Source organism: Aythya fuligula, chromosome 27, assembly GCF_009819795.1.
Source record: "Aythya fuligula isolate bAytFul2 chromosome 27, bAytFul2.pri, whole genome shotgun sequence".
NCBI lineage: Eukaryota > Metazoa > Chordata > Aves > Anseriformes > Anatidae > Aythya > Aythya fuligula.
The window spans coordinates 3,134,500-3,159,741 of record NC_045585.1 but is presented as its reverse complement, the minus strand read 5'-3'; the positions used below and the strand labels follow the sequence as shown (position 1 = coordinate 3,159,741).

General features: G+C 43.6%; 1 long non-coding RNA gene across 1 annotated transcript in view; it reads right to left on the bottom strand.

Annotated features, from left to right (window-relative positions):
- Positions 1-7,984: 7,984 nt before the first annotated feature.
- LOC116499410 overlaps positions 7,985-25,242 on the bottom strand; it is a 110,786-nt gene continuing 93,528 nt past the window's right edge. Inside the window, exons 3-4 of the long non-coding RNA XR_004254233.1 lie at positions 13,124-13,294; positions 7,985-8,140 (exon numbers count right to left, since the gene is read on the bottom strand). This is a non-coding gene — a long non-coding RNA (uncharacterized LOC116499410). The remainder of the gene's footprint in view (positions 8,141-13,123; positions 13,295-25,242) is intronic.

The following is a 25,242-nucleotide window of genomic DNA, read 5'->3' as shown; positions in this document are numbered from 1 at the left end:
AGATAACCAGAACTTGATGAGGTCTGAGGCATCTTGCCCCTTGAATGATCACCTGTAGATGAAAATCCCTTCCTAGAGGCATGACCAGAACCTCAAATCCCCACCGCTCCCCTATTTCACCACCACATCCCTCTTTCTGCCAGCACAGGAACATCGCTCCGGCATCCCAACTTCTCCTCTCCTTCCCCCCTCGCCCTCCTGACAGTGCTGCTTATTGCTCTGGAAGCCCCAGCTGCTTCGCCCTTATCAATTCCAAAATCATCTTTGGTGACATTATAACAAAGCTGTTTGCCTTTGCATCCTCGAGCATATACGATGCAACCCCTCCCACACGCGCTTTTGTTCCGAGCCAGCCGATAGCTGGGAGGGGAGGCAGCACTTCAGCCTCCCACCCAGAGCGTTTCTGTGGTCCCAGCTTCCGCACAACATAACGGCATGAAAGGAGCAGGGAGGCAGCTCTGCTCCCTGCCTCTGCTCTCAAAGGCTCAGCGACTCTTGTGTCAGCAGAGCTGTGGTAAGCCACATGCCGCTGCTTCAGTTCAAAGCATCGTTCCCGGGAGGATGGCCAGCAACATCCCAAACTGAAACCACATACTTGATAGCGAGCACCCTAATCAGCCTCATCTCAAACTTAGCACATATTAGCTCATTAAAAAAAAAAAAAAAAAAAAGAGAAAAACTATGTGAATCCAACCGGGATCCTTTCTTTGGGGCCCAGCTCAGCAGGTAGTTTGGTGCATGCTTAGCTTCATCATCGGGTGCAAACCAACTGCTTCCCAAGGGCCAGGCTCACAGCACAGCAGATCCTGATTTCCACCAGCCTTTAGGCTCTGGAGAGTCCAGGTCCTTCTCTGGATGATGTTCACATCGTGAAAGGTCTCTCTGCACGTGTCCTCCCTCTTGGGTAGGGCAGATTTTGGCAGGCAGGCCACCGAGCAGTGCATGTGTAGCTCATTAAAGCCAGAGCCTTTTTCACCTAATCAGTTCTAGAAGTTTTTGAAACAAAACATAAAAGCCCTCTTCGTTTTTATCTCAGGTCTTACGGAAACGTGCCAACAAAGGACAAAACACAGGTGGGGTACAACAAGCTCTCCAAGAAATGATTTCTGCTTTATGCGATGCAGACACACCACGCTACACGTTGCCCTCTCCCCTTCGACAAATTTGGGCTGGAGCTGAGCTCTCCAGTCCCTGGATGCTGGCACAGCAGCAACCTGAGTGCATCTCCTCCATGCAGAAGCGAGAGGGGCTCGGAGGGGCTGCGTGGCGACATGGGAGGTAGAAACACACCAGCTGTGAATTTGAATGGAGCTGCTTTGCAAGAGAGCAGAACGCTGCTGCTATATTTGGCTAGTCCCTGAGAGATTTTGCTGGGAAGGAGCATCTGTTTCATTTGATGCGGTGCCCATCACCCCCTAAACGACAGCATCTTGCAACCAGCCATCACCAAGAGCAGTACGAGAGGGGACAACCTGTTGCCAGCCTAAGGGGGGTGGCTGGGGGCTGCCTCTCAGAGGATGGGGATGCTCATGGCAAGATGGGGATGCTCGGGTTTGGTTCACCATAAACACCCCTTCCTACCTGAGCTGGAGGGCTCACAGCAAGACAAAACGACACGCTGCATCACACCCACCAGGCAGGGCGGAAAGCACTGAGCTGTGCCTTATTCTTCACCCGGACAAAGACGTGACCTAACAGCAAAACCTGTTTTTCCATTAGCTTCATGTTGTGATGAACGTGTGAGCGATACCGTCCCCTGCTCTACCTATTTCATCTTGGGGCCGATCCAAGGTGCTAAGTGTCTTTAAATTACAGCAGAGAAGAAAGGAGCAGGCAGCCACCTACAGAAACCTGATAGCCGCCTGCTGTAGCTGTAAACCACGTCCACACGCAGCTCTCCCTCCCCAGAGGCCACAGGTTTGTCCTTTCCATTCACCTCACGCTTCCCCCACCTCCAAAATTCATCCAAAAGAGCAGAACCAGTGCAAGGACCAGACTTTTCGGAGCATCCAAATTGAAGTATCCTTGTTTCCGAAGGCTTTCTGTAGATCCAATACTTGCTACGATCACTGCATGGATTTCAGCATAAAACCACTGTTCTGCCACAAAACTGAGAATTACAAAGCAACGTCATGCTGCCCGAGCCCAAGGCAACATTTGGGAGCCCAGAAGGGCATTTTGGGGCTATCACACTGCTCATGGATAGAAATAGAGCAGCATGAGCAGAAGGGACACATCCTAAAGCACCACAGGCTTGGAGGTCCCACGCAGGGCGGTTGCGGCACAGTAATACCTACACGCTCACCGCAGCTGGGGCTGGCCATCCCATGCTGGTCCCAAAACACAGCTCGGCGGGGGAATCAGGGCGAGAGCGAGCCGCTTCCTCCCAATAGATGGCAGCAATGCATGGAGACACGGGCGCTTCTCCCAGCCTTCGCCCAGCCTCAGCCCCAGGTGAGCGGCCGGGCGCAGGACACGGCCTCCGCTTGCGAGGCAGAGGCCAAGAAGAGGCTGGCCACCAGACCCCGCTGCCTTCCCTCCCGAGCTGCTGCTCCTCCTTCGGGCTTTGTGCCTTGAATGCGAGCCTCTTCCTCTCCCCAGCCCTCCCGTCGCTCTCATCCTGCTCCGTCCTCCGCGACTTTTGTTCGGCGGTGGAGGCTACGAAACGCCGACCGGGGACGAGGCCGTCGTGGCGAGCACAAGCACTAGACGTACTCTGAAAATAGACCATGTCAATGGAGCTGGGGTTTTGTTGCTAAGTGTCCCTAATCGAACTCTTTGTGACTTAATCACGCTTTTGGCAGCTGCAGGAGAAACAAGCAATGAATCAAGTTATTGTATTTCCTGGATTTTTACTCCGCTATTGTAGTGTGCGACCCCAGTGAATATGCCGACTCCGCTTCTTCCCTCGGGTTAATTCCTCCAGCCCTCTGAGCCCAGCCAAAAGTTTTTTTTTTTTTTTTTTTTTTTTGAAAGAGTAGTTTCACTACCACTATGCAGTATATAATGGTTGAAAAATCTCATCTAGGACTTAAATCTCTGCAGGAGGAACAGGGGCAAGAGCAGAAAGGGAAAACGGAAAAGGTTCAGACATGTTGCAAGCCGGGAAACTGGGGAAAGAAAAAGCAGTAAGAAGTTGCTTTACAAATACAGGCCTCCTACTTTGTTAACACGTTTAAGTAATGTTAATTGCAGTGCACTGCAGTATAAAGAGGCATTTGTAATTGATTAATCTATGTTTGCCATTTTCTAATTAAAGAGAAAAGAAACCCTAATTATTCCACTCTGTACTAGGCAGCGGAACAGTCATTATGGAATAAGCAATTTTCCCTCCTCAGACACTGGGCTCCCCTATTCTCCCACGTTACATAAAACCCTCGCCACACAACGCTGCCTGCAGCACGGCCGATTTCTGCTTGTTAGGCACTACCGGCGGCGCTGGGCTTCACAGCATCCCACTGTGCAGGAGCAGGGGGAGAGGGCCGCGAGCTTCAGTTCAAGCTCCAGACCTAGACAGGATGATTGCGTGAGGTTTTCCAGCCCCTCCTCATCTCTATAATTAAATCAGAGGGAATGATGGATTTTGGGACCCACTCCCATCACTGCAGGTAGATTGGAAAGAAATTGAGAGGGTCATTACAAATAAAAAAGCGTGTGCCCTAATAGAGGGCCTGGGTCAGGTGGGAAGAGATGACATCAAGCTTGAGCTGCTGCTGCTTTGTTCTGCATCATTTCACCAAGAGATAAAGGCAGAAATGGCATTTGCTGTCCCCAGGGTGGAAATCACAACCTCTGGTCCAGGGCGATGGAGCCAGTCCCAGCTGCTGTCGTAGCTCCTGACTCTCTCCCAAGAAAAAAACACCCAGCCTGAGTCCAGCTCCCTGTCCTGACCCCTCTGAACAGCTCCACGTCCTCTCCCATCCCCCTTTTTGCACCCCAAACTACTGTGATCCTCTCCCCCTTGCTTGGGGAGGGCAGTCTGTGGTCCCAGAGGTGCAGAAAGGGGAAAAGCCTCCAGGAATATTGGAGGTGCTGAGTCTCTCCTTACCCCAAAAGGTTGATATCTACAGTAAAGTTGAGGAAGACAAATTCAGAGCTAGGTACATTATTTCAGTGATGTAGAGGCTAGCTGATGGAGAAAGCTGCAAGAAGAACAAGTTCTCCTCTCCTTGGCTTAAATAAGGCAGGCTGGAACATTGTAATTTGGAAGACATGATGGTGATACGGTGCCTGCTGATAAAACCTACACCGTTGCCTGACTTGAGAAGCTGGGAAAATTACAATATGCTCATTTGCTGCAATCATACACCTGCCACACAAGCCGTGGTCATTTCAGCACACATCTCCAGGAATAGTGAACCCGCACTGCTGTGCACCTGTAGCACAGGTAATGCGACTGGCTGATTTTATTCAAGTTTTTCGGTCCTTGGTTCCTGTAAAGGCCCTGCTGGTGCTGAGGGGACGATGCTGATCACGCACCACCCAGCTCAGAGCAGAGTTTGGAGCTCTTGCTGCAGAGGTATTGTTGGGTTGGGCTGTAACTTTTAAACTTTTCTTGATTTTTTTTTTTAAAAAAAGCTTTGAGAGAAAAAATATTTCATAATTAGACTCATTATTCCAAGATATTGTTGAAGACACGTAGGAGGATTTTTAAAAAGAGCTTAGACATGAATAAAGATAAAGAATATGCAGTTTTAAGCCAGGCAAGGGTTTAAAAGGGAACATAAAACCCTCATGCTTCAAATTGAGACCCATTTTTAATAATTGGGGGCTGAGAGGAGTACTATTTTCTGCCAAGCACCAATGTTCTCCTCCTTGCTAGCACATCTTAACTGGTAGAAGAAAGTTGTTGTCAATCTCACACGGAATCATTATTCCCAGCCTCAAAGCAGACCCAATGCAATGGCTTACATTACACAAAAAGCACAGAAGTGACAGAATGGGAGGGTTTTAAAGTAAAGCTCTTTCAGGGCAGATGAATAAAACATGGCGAGACTAAGTTTCTGCCCCTTGGCTGGAGCAGATCCTAAAAAAATATTAAAAAATAATTAAAAAAAAGGAAAAGAAAAAAAAAAAAAGATGCTAGAAGTGCAGGTAGATGACAAGGATGGAATCAGTGCAGGGTTAGCACTCAGCTTTTCCTGTATTGGTATAGCAGAGGTCCCAAATAATTGCAGGTGTCCTTTGTGCTAGGTGCTGTACAATCCCCTAGACATTGCTGATAAGATTATTTTGTTAATTACAATAAAATGAGCTACATGAGCATAGGAGGTGCTGTTGCCTCCAAGATAGAAGCGGCCAGTTCAGGCGCAGAGAGATTGAAGATCCAGTTCCCTGTATCCATACATGTGTATTTAATTTTAAGCATGAGTAATCCTTTAAATCACAGACTTTAAGGAACCACTCATGCTTAAAATTAAGCACACATGTGCGTGCTTGCAGGGTCAGGCCTGGAAGATGGTTTGCCTCAGTTTCCACCTGTTAGGGGAGAGTCCCTTTTCACGTTGCCATTTTGGCTATTTGGCCCCATTTCAGCTCCGTCCTGCAGCACCTAGACCTGTGTGGCACAGCAGTTAGGACACGCTGCTCCTTGTGTTGGGGCTTGAGAGGTTCCTTTTATACAAGTAATACAATTAGTCCATTATCAGCAATCTCCTGAAGAGGCAAAAAAAAAAAAAAAAAAAAGTAAAATTGAAAATGCAGAGAGTAAATCAAATAGAGACTCTGCCATTCTGATTCAGTGCCAAGGCAGCTCAGAGGTGAATTTTCACCCTCCCATCAGCTGGATTTGGCCATGTCATGGATAGATGAAGCCCACGGCATCTCCCCATAGACTAGGAAACCAGGAAAATAAAAATTTCCTGCCAATGCCAGCCAAAGGCCTCCTTGGGGAAGAGGCATCAGAGGGACATTGGAAGCCCCTTGGGCCAACACCACGGGGTGTTGGTGGGTCCCCCAACCTTTCTCAAAGGACAGATAAAAGGTATCAGGGTTAGTCCTGAGATGAACAATTACTTGCTTTTAAGTGGCAGGGGAGACTTTGGTTGGAAAGCTCCTGTTCTGTATCTGTGACGGCATGCCTGAGAACAGAAGCAAGATTGCCGCTTTGTTGCCTTATTTTGCTGAGTTACAGACCCTTCAAATAAATAATTCCAGATATGACCTACTCCTGGAGCTCCCTGCCCTGCTGATAACACAGCTGACATCTCCTCTAATGACTAAAACAGTCCTTTATCATCTCGGGCTGTTATTATTACCTGCCTTCTCTTCAGGAGCAGGCTTACAATGTTCCTGTGATTAAGATACACATATTTCATAATCCGAGGCACACTCTTATTCTGGCAAATGTAGTATCTGAAGACCAGCCAGCCCATTAACTGTACATTTATGGTTAACTAAATTTGGATAAAGGACTTATTTGAACTGAAAATTGAATTTTATTTGTTCCCAAACTGAGCCAATGTTTGCATGGAAACAAAAATATCCTGTAAATGATACACCAGAATATTCGCACTGCAAAAGTCACGGCTAGCTCCACACTACGCAGCAGCCACAGGACTATAAATATTCATACAGTTCACAATCAGTATTTCAGAGCAAGACACAAGCAAATCGGCAAGACATTATGAGATCCATGGCCTATTTCTAGCTGTGCTGCACAATGTCGGGCAATTTATATAATTTTTGTGCCCCTGTTTTTCCTACCTTTCCTCTGTCCATCTTGTCTATTCTTAGTTGAAGCTGCTCAAGAGAAAAAAAATGTATTACAACAGTTCTTAGAGATCCCACCTGAGCTCAGGGCTAAATTATACCAGACCTCAGACAAGGCAGCAACCACCAGAAGCACCACAGGCAGCCAGGACAACCAACCAAGACCATAAACAAGTTGGTGTTTTTTTTTTTTTTGGAAACCACCTCTTTCCTTGTGTGAATCAAACCAAAGACTCAAAGACACAATCAGCCAGCAAATCAGATGCACCTGAAAACCTCAGACAGAGCTTTGCATATCACTGAAAACCACTCTGAGCAGTTGCTTTTGATGGCCTACCATTTTCTTTAGAATAAAAAGATGAGCAATAATGAAAATTACAAAATGATCAAAAAGAAACAAACAGAAAACTTACCACTTAGAGGGAATATAAGCCCATAGGAACCAGCTGGCAAACTGCTACCCCAGCAGAAACACATTTTCTCTCTTTCCCATCCCAATTTAAAGGGCCTGAGGGCAGGTAAACAGTGAAATGCAACTCAGGCTTGATTTTTATTTCTGTAATAAAAATAATAAAAATGAAAATAATAAAATGGGAAATTCTAAACCTCATAGATCTTCATTTCAGTGCATCTTGTGAGACTATAAATTGTTACTTTGCTCAGGGAGTACAAGACAAGTTGGAGTATGACAGATAGATGGCTAACAAATCTGGGGAATGTAAATGGAGGAAGAACACTACATAATAACAGGGTGTATTGGTAAAGAAGACCGTGGATATGTTTTCCCATATGATGCTTGCTTTAGTGTTTAGGTACATGCACGTGGGCACTCCTCTGGTCTACTGAGGTGTTTCACTGATCCTGGACTTGGTTTTCTTTATGGACACTGCCATGGCCTGCCCTCAGCACATTCCTCAAAGGGGAAGGACAGGAGATCTGCCAGTCTTCCTAGACGAGGTTGTGCTTTGACCTCTGGATGAAATGCTTCTGAGCATCTTTAGAAGGGCAATAGCATCATCCCAGCACCAAACCAGCACTGGATGTGTAGCAAGTGATGTGTGATGGAATTTCATTCTCATTCTGTGCCCATTTGGTCCTTTTTACTCTGCTCACTATTGGAGACTCTCAGCCAGTCCTTGCCTTCTCCCCATGCCAAACATAGGATGCAGGAACGAGGGGGTGAAATAACAGAACTACTGTCCTTTCAGTGATTTAGAGAAAGAGTGAAACTGTTGAAATCCTCCCATTGTTAAGCAGGCGATTCATCCCTTACCTGTCATCACATTCAATTTCAGGAGGATTTTCTCCTCCTCTGCCTTTACGCTCAATCCGATGGGCTGGGAGCCCTCCTGAGCAGATGTAATCCCCAGGTACAGCAGTGCGAGCGGCTGCTCCCAGCAGGATCTGTCCATGACTCTGTTTCATAGCCCTGAAATGTCACCAGAACATAGTTCTCTGCAGAGGGAACTAAATGAAGGAAACCACCAAGAATTTGGCTCCACATTATCACCCAAATCACTAGTAAATTATCTACTTTGTTTTAAGAAAGAAGTACTTGGAGCAAAGAAAGACAAGGAAGTTCATCCAAACCCTTGATCTGAATCCCCTTTGGGCACAATAAAAATATGTTCTGGCTTTCTATTCCTTTATAGATTGTAGGCAATGAAAGCTTCAAGTTCACCAACCCTCCACAGTGCTTGGCTTCAATCAGCATAGATGGTATCTGGGGCTTTTGGAAAAAAATTAAAAGGGTTGGAAGATGTCTGCAGCTCTGACACGATTATTTATGGGCCTTCAATGAGCGTTGGCTGGAAAAATAATCAAGAGTGGGAAGTGAGGGGAAAAAAACAAGACAATGAAGCTCAAAAGGCTTCATTTTGCTAATACAGAACCCCACAAAACTAATGGGGCTTCTGGCCCTCTGTAGGCATCCACAGGGTTCGCTGCAAGATCACTGTAAGAATTTAAATGTACAAACAGAGACAGGGCTCATTTTTGACCTCAAACAAAACAAAATAAAACATAAATCATCGATCATATTGGGAGTAACAGTCACTTGAGGCATCCTGGCTTAAAGCCTTGTGCCTGCATGGGTACAAACCTCTAAGTTTCAGTGCACAGGTGCTTTGTAGCCTGAAATGATAGAAAAGGGTCTATCAGCCAAAGAGCTGAAATTAGCCTTCTGCTCAGCAAGAGAATACACAGGGGAGAAGACAGACCTGCATTGAGAAGACAGACCTGCATTTTCCCATATTTTGGGGCAGTCAGAGGTTTTGCCGGGCCAGTGCAGTCCCTAATGGGCAGCACAGAGAGCCTGAACAACTGCAGTGCCCAGCAGAAGCTCCAACAAAATCAGGGCTGAAGGGGGACAGGCAGAGCCTTGTGCTCTTCTTCTCCCCAGAGATGCATCTACCCATGGAGAGAACAGCATCCAGAACAGTAGAAGGCAACTTTCTACGGTCTCCAAACATATTACTGGTGGAGAAACTATTAAAAAAAGCAGATTTATGGCCTCTGCTCCAGCAGCCCTTTGGTGATTTCTTGTTGAGTCGCAGACAAATGTGCTCTGAGACCTGCGGGAGCGCTCGGAGCAGCCTCTGGTGTTGGTGAGGCTGAGCACGGAGAGCAGCACAGCCCAAGGTGGAGTAACAGTAGCTGAAGCTACTACGGGTTAGGATCCTAGAGCCTACGGAGAAGGTGGGGCTGAGAGCCCTTCCAGAGAACTGAGCAGGCTTTGGCAAGATAAACAAACAGTAGTTATTCACTTCTCGGGAGAGACTTAAACGGGATTCAAGAGTTTTCTCATGGCTCCACAAACAACTGTCTTTATCCAGAGCTCATCTCTGTGTCAAACTGAGGTTTCTTCTCTCCCTCCGCCCCCCCCTCCCCGACATGTTGAAAGAAGAAGTGAAAAGGTTACACATTTATCTTATTTCTTCGTCTCCCAGGACTTGTCTTTACTTTTCTCCTATTTCCTTAATGCAGGGGGAGAGAAGGAGAGAGAGAGAAAAAGGAAACAAAAAAGTTCTCCATGGAGAATTCAATTCAGCAGAATTACACTGCTCTTACGTCCGCTTCGAGGCTCTCTCCCACGCACAGCCTGTGGCTTCCAGCACAATATCTGCACAGCCCCAGCACTGTGTCAGCTTTGATAAGAGCCCCTGTGTAATCAGTGCAGTACCAGTTATCCGGCTACAATACTGTATGATTTCCTCTTGTGGCTTCTTCATTCCTGTTTATAATTAAAGAAGGACTTCTTGCCATGCCAAAGGCTATATAAAAATAAGTAATAAGTAATAAAGCGATGGCACGGATCCAAGAGCTTGCTGCTGCCGCTCTTGTTCTTGCAACATGGTAATATCCAGCAGTGGTTAATAGCATTAAGGTTCTGGGCTTTGATTAGACTATTTGCTTTTAGCAGTTACAGGAGGATGCAGCCAGCCTAGGTGAAGAAAAGGGCTGATGTGGTTTAGGATTACTGGATATTTAGCCTTTATATTTAGCTAAAAGTTGGATCATTTGCTGGGCTATCTTGACGGCATTGTGTTCACTCTGCGGCAATCAAGTTGGCCTAAAGTCATAAGCAGGGCAGGTGGTTAGAAGCTCAACCCTGGAGCCAGAACTTGTTCCATCCATTAATTATTTGTGTTGGATAATTAGCACGAGCGCTATGGAAATCGTGGCCCCATTGTGTAAATACATATGGTGCCCCCAAGAGCTTCAGATTTAAATAGCCAAGAGAGACAATGGGCAAATTAGCCAGTGCTACACAACAGGTCATCAGAGCCAGCGGTCCCACCCGACTTCCCATTTTCCAGGACAAAGTGTTCTCTTCATTAGCCCATGCAACTTCAAAGTGCTGCAACTCACAGCCCCGCTTAAAAATTCCTTATCTCCCTCCAAGTGCCTTCAGTCCCTGTCTCTTAGCCCAAAGAATGAAGGGGTAAGGAGGAGGTGTCCCAAGCCATGCTATTTCTTTAACCTTGCTTGCGGGTGAAGCTTGTGGGAGAAGCTCCTTCACAAACCAAACAGCCTTGCTCTGTTGCATGTGGGAGAGAAATTCTCTTCCTAACCATGTACATTTGTGGGGCGTAGCTATTGAGCAATGCACTGTTATGTATTCTGACTTCTTAAGTAACTTCTGAAGGCTTTGTGAAATCAGCACAGGGCTGGGGACGGCGGACACCCAGGCAGTCACTTCTCCAGGGACACTGCAGGTGTTGCCATTTTGCAGGGGAGGGTCTAAAAATGGAAGGAGTGGATTATTTAGGGTCCTGAATGAGTTAGCACCATAACCACAAGACCGTTTGACTGCATTCAGCACCCTCTTGCTGAGGGAACCATGCTCAGAACAGGCACAGGGCAGGACTTATCTAAGCAGTACTAAAGACCATTTAAAACGCTTGTGTTAAAAACTCAGGGAGGTTTCTGCACCTGTCTCCAGCATGTTTTATCTGCTGACCTCACTGAGATGAACTCGCTCGGGGAGTAGCAAAGGTTCCCAAACAAAGGCTCCTACCCATTCCGATTACACATGAAAAACATCGCTCCCCGTCACTCTGAGTCACTCCTCGGCTGCTGAGCCAAGCCTAACCAAACCCCACCAGCCCAACAGCCTGGGGAGGGGGTTCCCTGCCTTTGATATCTTTGGCTAGAAACAGTCTTCCCCTTTCTCACACCTGAGAAAACATTCTGCAAAGAGTCGCCTTTCCTTTCGCTTTGCTGCTGTCTTGAAGACTCCCTTTTCTTCCTTTACTGACTCTGCTTTCCTTAATAAGAATGTAAATACGGTGCAGCTGTGCAACTACGAGGCTCTCAAAATACTTAATAAAGATGGATCAGTTAAACTTACAATCCTGCATGAGGCAGAGAGGCATGAAAGTGCTTCTTGGAGCCATCTTCTATTGCTATGAAGAACCTTTCCTCATGCACTGTAGGCATCATCTATTTTACTGGGAGTCCTCAAATTTCGCCCGTCTCAGCTGGTACCCTCCTCTGATGGAGGCTCCCTTACAAACGCTGAATATGGCCACCAGAAAAAAAGGTACTTTCTAGGTACACTCCCCTTTTAAAAGAAATTACAGTCATCTGGGGTGAACGGCAGGCAGAAGGGACTGGATGAGACTGGTAACAGTTTGGATCATGCCTTTAGGATGGCTCTTATTTTATTACCATTATTATCCCTCTACTTCAGTGTTTAGGAGGCTCTGGAGTATCAGGTTGCTTAGAAAAGTTTCCATTATTAGGCCTGATTTTCTACTCATTTAGGAAGACACAATGCTGAAATTGTTGGAGCTGCATTACTGTAAATCCTTCTGGAAGCTCAATTCAAAGCCCATTGTGGTTACGGCCTCAGCCATTCAAGCACTCTGCCTTAGACCAGAGGTGTGATGTGTATCTGTCCTGGCTTCTTCTTAAAGGACTTTGAAGCCCTAACTGGCAGCTTGTTTAGTGTCTTTGATTCATCCTGGTGCTCACGTGCTCAGCACCACACCACTTAACCACGTTCCCCTTGGTGCAGAGCTGGAATTGGGGCTGTTCTCTGCCCTTGGCAGATCTCGTGGGGAAGCTGTCAGGACAGGCTGTTTCTAATTTCTCCACTTTGAGTAAGACTTGCTACTCCAGCGTATCCAGCTTGGGCTGAGAAGATAGATGCTAGCCACAGAGCCTCCCTTTTGTGGTTTCCCAAATGTTTTGGTTTGAGACTCCTTTTTCCCCCCTCTCCCTGCAAAGACTCAATTTTATTCCGGAGATACGGAAATCTGCAGTGCAAGCTCCTTAAAGTACCAGATAGTTTTTGGTGGTGTTGGTGGTAGAACAGAACAGATCCTTACTGGTTTGACTGAAGTTTTCCCAACTTAAGCCTGCCACAAATATGCAGTTGCCTTCCTGCAAGAATGATCTAAACAAGAGTGGACATGTGGATGCGGCTACTCAACGCTCCAGCCAAACAGAGGGCTTATTCACTGGTAAATCACAACCAGAAGTTACATACCTGGTTGCCCACTTCTCATTTGTGTTTACTCTCCACTTCTCTCCCTGCCACAGGCCAGGCAATGGTCAGATCCAAACCTCATTGAAATGAAGAGGGATCGTTCCCCTGTTTTCACTGTCCTTTGGGATACCGTGTGTTTTTTTAACCAGCTATTTTATTATGTTTGCCATCTTAACTTTAAGAATCCAGCACATCCTTGAAAGAGGCTGTTTTAATGAAAATAACAGGCTAAAGCTCCAGGTGGGATTTATCCATCACATGTATTTACACAGGCCACAGTACCTGGCATCTGACACGCCAGCGTTTAGCCGTATCTATCCTCAAATCACCCAAACTAAGGCTATGAACACCCTGCTGCCTGGAATTTCCTCCAAGACCAGCTTGAGGTCAAATTTGCTCCCTGTCCTCATTGCTTACCTGTTGCTCACCTTCCTATCTGGTTCTGGGGTGTCTCAGCAGCTCTGCCTGGATGGAAAAGCCTCAGCAACACCTTTGCACTGCCCCTCAAATTCTTCTTGTGGTTCTGAGCAGTTGAAGCGAGTGAGGTTGTATCGTGATCTCCTGCAGATTTTCTCAGTTTAGTTCCTCCTAAGAATAAAAAGGATGCAAATATGAGTTATGGGAAAATGAACTGCCTGAAATGACAGAGAGCATGTGAGTTACTGGGCTTGGAAGAAACCTGCTCCCGAGCTTTCTATTGCCACTAAAATTTCGACAAAACCAGAGAGTTTTGGCAGACAAAGAAGTCCAATGGTATATCTTTGTTCAAAATGAGAAGTGATACTGTAGGGCTGTAATAGCGTTTCTAACAGGACAAGCTCTGCAAGCAAACACGATGAAAGCTGTGTTACATCAAGCTGCAGTCTCCCCTTAGGCATTTTGAGTAATGCAAAGGTAAAGACACGTTCCTGTCTTTTTGACCATGTTCCTTTAAATCCCATCCAGCTGTGCAGATAAAGATGATTTATGGAACATTTCACTACTAATATCACTTATCTCATATTCCAAGAGATGATGACATGTTATCTTAAGCCTTTTTTCGTACCTGATCACTGTGTCTTCCAAACAGATGAACTAATGAAAAGGTTGAGGCTGATGGATATGTGCAATAAGCAGATGGGTCACAGAAGTGTAGAAAAAGCAATAATGCAAGAGCACAGGCTGCAATTTTCTACTTTGGTTCAGGAAGATACAGATTTTATTCAAAAAAAATCAGGAATTGCCTGGAACAAGAAGAGCAAATGGGTTTGTCACCACTTGCACTGCTTAGTAACAGGATTTCAGAAAGATTAGAGGCTTGACTCCCTTTATCATGAAATGCCTTTATCGTGTATCTGGTTTCAATAACTGTGTTTGCAGTGAAGATGAAACTAAGTGTTACTGACCAGAAGGAAACGGAGTAATTATCAGGACTATCAAATCTGGGCCTTGAGCAAGTGCAAATAAAATCTGAACAGCTGCTACATTAACTCTGACTACAGCACAGGTATTTTTTATCTTGCTCTAGCATGCAATACTGATCATGAACTGAGAGGAGATGAATGGACATAAGACAAATCTGACTCTTCAGCACAAGTGAGGTGGGCCAGAAAGGCCTGTTTAATTCTTTTGTTATTAAACATGAAGCAAAGTGCCACTTATATATCACAGGCACACAAATGAATTACAGCTTCCTCTGGCATGATAATAAAAGAATCTAAATCACAACAAGGTCCTGTCTTAAGAAGTGCCTTTATGTTTCATATGTGATGTGACAAATTGCTTCAAGTGACACAATGTCAAAGTGCTAGTTAATTTGATGAGCTTAAATTATATTCTATAGAGGAAGAATCCATGTTCTTATACATCAGATTTTTTTATATAGTATCTCCTATGGGAAAAGCCTCATATAAAAGAAACCTACTTGTGTCTGGCTTTTATTATTTATTGAACAATGCTCCATTGAGTCTCAGATCCTCTCCAGACAGCTCATAAACAAGGCCTGTAGTGCAAAGTTTAGACAAGGACAAAGATTTCTGAACTCTTAAGCATAACACAAAGCTCTGTGATTACCCACACCGGAAGGAATGGACGGAGCTGGAATTTATAAAAGAGAAATGCAAGAAATGCAAAGATATTTTTCTGAAGAAAAAAATCAGATTTCTATGAAAACTTCAGTTGCATGCTTTCTTCCCTCTGTACCATGCTCTTTGTACACTTGTTCCAGAAGTGTTTCTAATGAACTTATTAACTATTAGTTGTTCCAGAACTTCTTGCCCTGAGGAACACCCAGCATTTTTTTTTTGGATCTGCACCCAATTTTTCTTAGACCTTTGGTTGAAAGCTCTATCTACTTAAAATGCACATTAACAAGGAGGGTTTTGTGCAGTTTGGGACTTACAAGCTAATATAAAAAAGGGCCATGTTTCAAGCAAAAGGTTTTCTGGAGTACCACCTTGTTTCCCTGTGGCCTGTAGTGCTAGAGAAAGCTTGAAATAGTATTTCTGCTGGACTATCTCTCCGGCAGTTCATGTGAAATCAAACTGTGATCATGACAAAATCAATGTCATTCAAGCTTCAAATCATGCCCTCACTTTCCTGGGGGCATGGTGGGGCTGGCTTCACCTCCCTTTCACTTTGGGGCCTTACGAAGCTCACTGTCCCAAATTGGTGCTCAGGTCTGGGATTTCCACAGACACCATATATAAGCCCTTAAATTGGCTTACTTGCTTGGAAGCCAGTCCAGCTCCTAAAACCAATGGAACAACTTTAGTGGCAGTCACATCTCCTTATGTCCAGCTGTTAAATCATTTAAAGGCAGCTAAAGCTACATTCAATTCTCTCCCATTACCGTCACTTCCCACGTAAGCAACTGCTGAAGCTGCCTCTCTTTCCAATGGAAGGAGAGGTGGGGTCCGTGGGATCATGTTCTCACCAGAGAATCTCAGCACTAAAACATCATCCACCCTACGAAAAGGGTTGAGAACCCCTTGGCCTCCGTGAACCCTGAAGGAGCATTTCCAGCACTGTCAGAGTGGCTCCCTCTGTTATTGCAGGCAGCCCTGTCCTAGCCTGGCTCTCGTTCGTGTTGATGATTGTCATTTCTAATCTTTTGGCAACGTGCACAGTCCAAAAAAAAAAAAAAAGTAAAAAAAAAAAAAAAAAAAAAAAGTTCCTCTGAGTTGGCTGCATCTCAGCTTCCTGGCTTGAGGGATGAACTGCTCTGCCCCAGATCCAGCTCTTCTTAATATCCAAAATATGCTGCAAGAAAGGTCATTGGAAGGGAGTGGGCTAATTCAAGGCACAGTTGTATGCGACTTAAAAACATGAGGCCGATGAACCTATTTTCCACCTGACAAGCAGTACCCTGCAATTGTCAAAGTACTACAGTCCCACTGAGATTTCTATACAGAGTCCCCGTAAGCTGAATGACATTAAATTTCCATGTCAAAATTAAGACAATATTGCAACTTTTTGTCTTCCACTGACATTTTCTGCCACCTTTTCTCTTCCACTGACATTTTCTGCCTTGCTCTCTGTTCCAGCCTGGGTACTTCACCCTCCGGTGTCACCGAGAAGGGACATGCTTTAGGCTGGCATGAACAGCGATCTGTTGACTCCCATGGCATTACACACCACAACCCCCCGGCTGACAAACACAGCTCATTAAAATGGAAGCTCCTGCCTGGTGGGACATGAGGCACACAGGGATCCAGAGGAATTTGGTTTAATTATTTTGTTGCATAAGATTCTTACTTATGGTCTGGGCTTTTGATTATTAGCAAATATATTCCCTTTGATATCTCAGTAGTTGTAGTAAAATCCAGGTCATTCCTTTATATGACACTGAGAAGTCTGGTGTCAGCTTCATTTTCAGGCCAGTCAATGTTATATCTTTACACATTAGGCTATGAAAGATACACTTAGATTCCTGTTCAGCAGAACAAATACCCCAACTACTCCCAAATAGACTTCCATAAAGCCATCAGGGCCAAAGATTTCTTTCATATCAAGTAATAAGTCAGTATGTGATGATATTTGTGCCCAGAACATCTATTTCACTTCATTTCAAATACAAAATGGACTGTGGTCATTTCTGTAATTGATGCAATTATAAAAACTTCCTAGTTATCTACTCTTTTAGTGTTATTGTGCCTCCCTTTGGAAATGGTTTCAGTTACTTTTCCATCACTGGATTCAGAATATTCTGGTTTCTCGGCTAAAAACTATAATATTGAACCCTATCAGAGTCTCTAGAATTCACTTTAGCATCTGGGTTGTGTTTGGGTTTTGGCTTTCCTTTATAGAATAGCAAATAGCAGCTGGAGGAGAATGAAAATCGTTGGGATTCATCTCCTGCTTCAAGACAATGAAATTACATAATAAAATAGGAGCTTTAGCAGGCAAACTGAGAGAAGTAGAAAATCAGTTTTACTGCTAAAAATTATGCAGAGGACCGGATGCAGATATAACAAAAATAGCAGTGTATGTGGAGTCACGCCTTTGGGTCCACTCGCTGACTTAGCTCCATGGATGTACATCAGCCAAAGATCTCGCCCATCAGTGCTGATTCATTGTCATTTATTAATGCTGAGACACATCCCTCCTTCTTCTACTCGTGGCACGCACTGCAGCACTGTGCCTGGGCCCTTTTCCCTCTCACTGATCACAGCCTCTCTCTGTCTTTCCTGCCCGATTCAGATTTCATGAGAGCTCCAGTAAAGGAACCAAAACCAAGGGGAAGAGGAAGGAGAAATTTCCCTGCTGTAGCAAGAAGATATTTTCTACTCTGGGAAACGCTGTCCTTTCTGAAGAAAACTGCTGTCCAATAGAGACTGCATATCCCAGAGCAGAGGTTTCAACCACGAAGCTATTATTTTTAAGAAGCTGTAGCTGGACTCTTACGGTCCCTGCCTAAGTATTATTATCCCTGGGAGGATCATTTTCAATTATGTGGGATTAAAACTGGAGTTCTTTTATGCTGTAACAACATCAATACCTAGAAGGTAGCTACAATGGCTATACATTTTCTATTGTCACGTCTATATATTCATCTCAGTAAGAAACAACTCCCACTGGGACTGGAAACTGTCTTATGTTGTTTTTCTTTTTCTTTTTCTTCTTTTTTTTTTTTCTTTCTCTTTCTTTTTCTTTTAAGATTCCCTTTCAAAACTTAAAAAATCAGATTGCATACAAAAATACTTAAGAGGTATACAGTTAGCTGCATTCCTTTAAGGTTCAAGGAGGAGAACTCTGTCCCCATAGTTAAAACAGCCAGTTAGCACACAGCACGTCTGAGTTAAAACACCAGCACTGGGAAAACAGCATGTCCTAGCAGCTCTTGACAAATGCAAGGTCCAAAAAAATGTCTAGCAGCTTTCTTAGGCAACAGCCTGAGCAGGAATATGAGGATTCCTGCAGGAGAACAAGTTGCGTTGTCATCGTGCAAAAGAAATATAAGTCCTTAATTTGGGAGATCTGGCATATGGCAGTTACTGTAGGTGGGACACACTGTGTAAAACCTAATCTGTTCAGCATATGCTTGGGAATAGTTCCTGTGAGAATATTCAAAGGCTGTGTGTAGGTATGAGTGAGCGCGTGTGGTCTGCCTCCCCACCCAGTGGTGACTGTGACACCTCCAGACAAAAATATTTCGGTCCCAACAAGGAGCATTTGCCATCTATCAGCTCTTGTTTTCTGTTACTCTTCCAAGCATTTGTTGCTATCTTTGTGGAGTTTCAGGAGTTTATATTTGCCCAGATACTCCGATGCACAGAGGTGTAATCCTGCTTTGAGTGGTATCCATGGCAAAATTCCAGTTCCATTAAGTGAAATGTGTATTTATGCAGGGAGCTTAAATGAATCATTTAAAGCTACAAGAAAAGGAGTTAATTAGGACGTGCAGGGCTTGTGTTGACTAGCTGGTTTTAATCCTTTCAACGTAGAAAGGATAATATGTAATGGGAATTTTTCATTTAGTTTTCTGAAGCTTTGAAAAATGTTAGAATAGTGATGCTATTAATGCTGTTTCACAGTCCAAAAAAATGTCATCCATTTCTACTGCTAAAATAAAACAATCTGCTTCTGAAATGAAGCTATATTTAGGGCCATAATCTGGTATAAGGACTTAAGCTAACATCTAACAAGGGAGTCTGGGAAGGAAATTCCCTGAAGGCTGGTTGTTTCAGAGCTGTTCACTGCAGAACATGCTTTCTTTTGAAGCAACTGGTACCAGCCATTACAGGAGGCAGCTCATGAGGGCAACTGGGCTACTGAACCAGTCTGGCCCTTTCTCTGTCCTATCTATAAACATTTATCTGCCTTGGCAGACCTTGAGAGACTGAAGGACTGTGCATCACACTGTAAGATAAAGGTTTGTTCAGCTCACACGTGTATCTGTGCCATGGCGTGAGTGTGCCCAGCACTTGTTATCAAGGCTCTATCACACCAAACATCCTGCAATAACCAAACTTTCCACAGAAGGCTTTTGCAACTGAACCTTTCTCATGCACTGAACTCAATGCCCTCCCCGCAAGAACAGCTTTTATGGGCACTGCTCCTTTCACCTTCAGGACTGTGCATTTGAAGATATAGCAAGTTAAGAATTTCCTTATTGCATATTAATGCCCTTTAATGTGCTTTGAACCTTTTCATTTTAATTACATTAGTTGCCATTCTATTTAAAGTTCCTACAATCTGGTTACTCTTATTCAAATCAGGTTTCCGATTCTCCACACTTAGCTGCTGTTTTTCCGCTTTGCTAAATGCAGAGCTCTTTCTCCCGCGACCTTAAAATCAGCATTAGCACCTTGCAAAGGACAAACAGGAAAAGACGACCCCCCTTCTCTGCAACATAGGACCCGATCCTATTCCCACTCAAGCAAAGGAAGTGGGCAACTGGTGATTTTTCCCTCAGGCCTTTTTTTAATTTTCACTTGTCTGCTTAATGTTTCTGGATGGGTGAAACTGAGGCAAGGATAAATCCATATTGCTGGTGGAAACTAGCACAGTCATCTGTCCTTGCCTCAGTTTCCTGGTGGCAGGAGGTAAGAGCACAGACCACTGAAGTTTTATCCTGCTGCTGTGCCACTATGTTGGACTTGGTAGAAAAAAAAAATGCAATTAAAGAGGATCAGCTGCAATTAAGCAGGATCAAAATAGTTCCCCTCCCATTTAAACACGCAAATTAAGGGCAAATTTTTTGCATGTGCCCATTTATCAGCTGTTTCTATGGTAACACTTGTTTTTCTTAATACTGTGTCTCATTTGTATCATGGTAACACCCTGTAATCCTGGTCCCATTGTCCTGGGTTCAATGAAAATGTGTATAAAAGAGAGTCCTTTCCTCTAAAAATCTGTCTACTCACAGACTTTCACATTGGTTTACTTCACCGCTACAAATTTACAATGGTCACTTTTATTTTGGTTGCAGTGGCTTAGCCCAGCATAGGCTAAATATTCTCCTTCCTGGCTTGAACTGAACTGAAACAAATCTGATTGAAGTTGAAGAATCAACATTTACTCAGCAATTTGCAACCCTTCAACTGCACTAGTTTAAAATCACAGCTTCAATAAACTGCTTTAACTCCCTTGAGTGGAATGAGACTATTCCTCACTGTCAGATGCTTTGTATTTTCTGTAGTGAAATACTCCTTTTGGTGTTAAATTCCAAAAGATATAAGACCATATATTTTTTTAATCTGGATGCAGGTAACAAATATCTGCCACTGCAGGGCTGCACCATCCTGTCCAATCTACTTGTTTCCACAGCCTTCAAGTTATAACTTCATGCTTTTTGTTCCAAACCTCGTTTTAATGTGGTGTGTGATGAATGACCTGGAGGTGCTGCAGAACCTTCTGCATGAGGAGCTATTAAGCAGCTGCGTCATGGTGGTTGTTTCTTCCCGTGGTCATCTCATCTAATCACCATGAAGAGAAAACTACCTGTCATCTGAAAAAAAAAATAATAAATCAACAAACCAAAAACCAACAACAGGATTTTCATGGAGCAAAGTTGCTGCTGGACTGATATTCTTGTCTCTCTTTCACAGACAGAAGGAATTCAGAGCATCTCTGCAGAACTCCTGTAAAGCTGCTCTGCTGTTTTTGGGTCTTTGCAAGTACAGGTCCTCTTGGTTTATCCCATCCAGCCCTTAAGACAAAGCTGCAACCCCTACCACCAAGACAAACCTTCCCTGAAAATCCCTTAGGCTCTCTGAAGCACACGGGGATACCTGGGTTTGTCCTGAGGACACATCCCATTAACGCTTAAAAGTGTCCCATCTGCCATACACTTCCTGAAGATTAATGGATGATTGAAGGCCATGTACATCGGTCTTTCCTGCTAGCATCTCTCAGTGAAATTAATATCACAACAGAGATTACACGGGTGCTTTCAAATGACAATTAATTATATTCAGAGGCCAGAAATAGCTGTGTGCTATTTCTACTGTATGCTGCCTTTGATCTGCTTTAGTGAATGTACAAAAGTTTGAGGAGTCTCTGATGAGCAACCTGCATCTCCAAACTTTTTCTCATGTGAGTGGTTGAACATCTCCTAGCAAACTCCCAAGACTGGTTTTTGCAGCCTAGGACTGCTTGCATGGGTAAAGTTTTGCAGAATCAGGCCCTTCTTGGCCTCTGCTCCCTGCTTAATTTGCTGTTATTTGTTTAGCTCCTGTGCAACAGAGGTTTCCTTAGCAACTGCTGTATCCTTTTACAAGTCATTGTTAATGACACACATTGACGTCGGCTGTGTACGAGGATGCTAAAAAGGATGGCACCCAATAAAAAATAACCTTTGTGATTACCCAGTTTCCTTAAGTAAACACCACTATTATCCATCAGGAACTTGCTAGAGGCACTTCTCTTTTGAACAATAATGTATGTTGCCTTTAGCATTACCAATGGGAGCCTTTTTCAAGTTTGCAAAGGTCAATAGGAAAATCTCTTGTCCTTTTCTCTTTGTGCCTAATGCCAACACTTACTGGCATATGCCTGGCCAGGAGAGAGGCAATTGCTCTCTAGACTGTCTTGCCTCTAAAGACTGAGATCCAATTTCCTGCACAGAGAAAAATATCACTTTGTTGTTAGGTGACGGGAGGTGGCAGAGATCTGGGCCCTGTGCTCGGCTTTCCTCACACACTTCCCGCCTGATGCTCCACAAATCACTCAGCTTCAGAGTCCCCAAAACAAGGGACCTTGGCTGCTCCCTGTTACAAAGCAAACGAAACTGGTGGTTCATTTCTTCTACAGATTTCCCCATACTGAAGCTGTAGAGAAGAGACCAGGTGCAGAATAAAACTCCCCAACAGTGAAGGCCATAAGTTTTCTTCACTGGCTGTGTTCACCCCAGACATCTGGTACTGAAGATAGAATGGGACCTGCATTTTTATTGCTGAGCTCATTAATGTTTTTCCAAAGATATTGGCCAAAGGCAAAGGAAAAAAAGGCTCAGAGCCACAATCCAACATGGCATGAATAGGAGCTTGTGCATGTAGCTGATTCCAGTCAGAGAAGTGGATAGAGTAGTCTATGCTGAGTTGATATTGCCAGTGCTAGACTCTTACTGGTACTGGAGCGAGCTAGTTTAAAGCTTTTCTGTGTATCTGTGTTATTTGTCTAGAATGTAGACATGCCCTTAAATGGAATTTGGAGGTTTTCCCATGGAAAGTTATGACTTTGCATAAAAAAATGATTATACTTCAATTCTGATTACTATTTTTTGACAAAAAGCTGAGACTACTTGTTTGCAGATAAAACTGGATTTGCTGTTTTCTGATGGAAACATGAAAAATTAGGGCAAATGTTTTCTGTGGGTGTTTTCAATTTAGCTTGAAAACTGAAGTTTCTGTAAGAAAATGAGAGAAGAAAGTTTAAAAAGAATTTTCTACCATTCCTGAAGCCTTGACTTTTCTGATTTAGCACATTAAATGGGTGCTTACATTTTTTAGATGGGAAACCAGATCCAGCATGGGAGACCAGCCTGGGACTCTGTTTTTACTTTTCCCCGTATATTTAGGGGTGTACAGATCCAGGGTTTAATTCAGGCTTATCTCTGTAAGAATTTCATCCACAGGCTAATTACATGCAATATACTCTTGCTCTTCCCTCCAAATTCAAGAGAATCCTGGGTTCAGTGGGAAGGAGATTTGGTTGATATCAACAATGAATTCTTGATAAGCTTCACACTAATTCCAGGCTTGGCTACGTAAGTAAGGTAACATAAGGAGAAGCAGTCTATAATTTATCATCTGAGCTGAGAATCTCACCAATACCCCCTGTATTTTAATGGCTGAAACCCATTTCAAAATCAACACTATCCTTTTCAAGTTCTTGAATACTAAACAATGTTAAAATTAGAGGACAGTGACTGTAACCTCAAAATAAGAACAGTGTTCTTGAATAAAAATTGCTTTGCTATTGTAATTGGTTTCAATCTCTGGACACAATCATTTAAAATGAATGGTCGTCACTACTACTGTAATGACCAATATTCCTTTCTAATTCTTAATTGCTCAGTGTATACTTGCTGCATTTTTTAATCACTTTTCAAAAGTGTCAAAAAATTATCAAAGAAATGTTATTGGCTTGGGAAGAATTGCATGGGCCAAACCATTCATCTTCAGGCAGCTCCTGCCTGCTGTGACAGTGGAAATCTCCTAGAGCTGGTGTGACTTGGTACTGCACAAATGCTACACACTGTCTGTCGAGCAAGTGCAAGTGGCCCAGAAACAGGCATCCCTCTGGCCACACATTGGTACTCTAGTCCATACAATGAGCTTTTGAGGAGCTAAGCTAGAAGATAAGTTGGTCTGGATGTACTGGTCTACTCTTGAACAGCAGGTAAAGGTTCCTTTCAAATGCTGAAGCAATGAATGAAAGTCTCAAACTTGAAGGCAGAAAAGGCCTACAATGAACCCATTATTTACTTTTATTTCTTTCCTTTTTATTTTTATTTTTTATTATTTCTTACTTTTTAGCTTGCCCCCATGGAGAACAGACCTAAGTTCTACTTGCAGTTTTGCTTCATGACGTTGGATATGGCCTTTCACTGCTCTCTGCCTTCATTTCCCATGCATAGAGTGGGGATATTCATAGAAGCAGAGTCAGAAGTGAACTCTAGGTCACCGTCCACTACCCTCTTCCAAGACAGGAGCTGTTTTGCCCATGTCATTTCCAAAACTAGCTTTTTAGGCCTGTTCATAAGGACTGCTTGATCTGGAAATTGCACTTGAAAAGCAATAAGTTCTTTGTAAATGTCTATGAAGTTTAAGCTCTCAAAAACTTTCTTTCTTTATTGCTAGGATGTTTTTCCAAATAGTTAACCTGAGCTACTCTTGCTGCAGCATAAGCCTGCACATTAATTTGTGCACTGGGGCCCTGGAGAACAAAGGTCTATAGCAGTGACTTGTTTAAAGTCACTTTAATTGCATTATCAAACAATTACAACTCTACACATAGGAAGCAGTATCTAAGATGCAGGTATCATCGTTACTATTACTGTTTTTTCATCAAAAGGAAATCTTCTATACAAATATTCAAAGGATACACGAACAAACAACGTGCCTAATCTAAGGGATTTGAGTGCACAGCTCCCAGAACTGGAAAACAAAACACATTTAGCGTCAAAACAGGATGTGATTAGAGACTGATGGCATCTCTATGACCACAAACTTAATTGAACCTTTAGTTCTCACTGTGGAGCAAAGCTGCCCATGATGAAGAATTCTGATTTCTTCTACCTTCCAGAGTAATTGCAATTTTTGAGCATGTAGGTTAGAGCCTTGTTATTAACCTCTGGCAGGAAACACACTGTCAGGCTTATGAACACAGAACGTGGGCATTTTCTACTCAAACTGAGGCAGCAGTTTTTATGAGTACGAATGACTCCACGTGGTATGAAGCAAGGGAAAAGCAGGTTCTTTTAGAGAGTGATTGCCACTAAACTACAAGATGCCTTAAGTGGTCTACAACCAGTCTTGCTGAATCCTCCCTGTTATTACTTTCTTATTGAAAACTAGATTTGCATCCATATTGTGTGGCTGAATCTCTCAGGATACATTTCTCCCTCCAAAAAAAGTCTATTTAATGTTACTTGAGGTAGGAAAAACAAGGATAATTAGTCCTACTGAAAACTGCAAACAGTCGTGACCGAGTTTGAAGTCATTGGATAAACTTCTGTGACTTACTGTTCAGTGTGACGTGAAAGAAGAATACATGGTCGTGCTTTGAAGCACTAGATGTTCAGATCTCTTACCCATGCATTTATAAGCAAACACTTTTCATTGTCGGAAAGTTGCAAGGAAATAATAAAAAATAAAAAATAATAAAAAAGCAAGGTGCTATTTCAGTCCAAATAAATAAATAAACACATCAATGTTGATAGTAACCAAGCCTAGCAGCTTAATATCTAGTGAAAATCCTGCTCGTGGCTTTTCATTCCAGCATTAGCTATTAGAGACCACATTCTGTAAAATACATAGAGCAGTGAAAACGTGCCTGGTTAATCTGCCCAAGCAATCTTGCCCCTTTCCCACTAAGGGGGAGTTTATGAG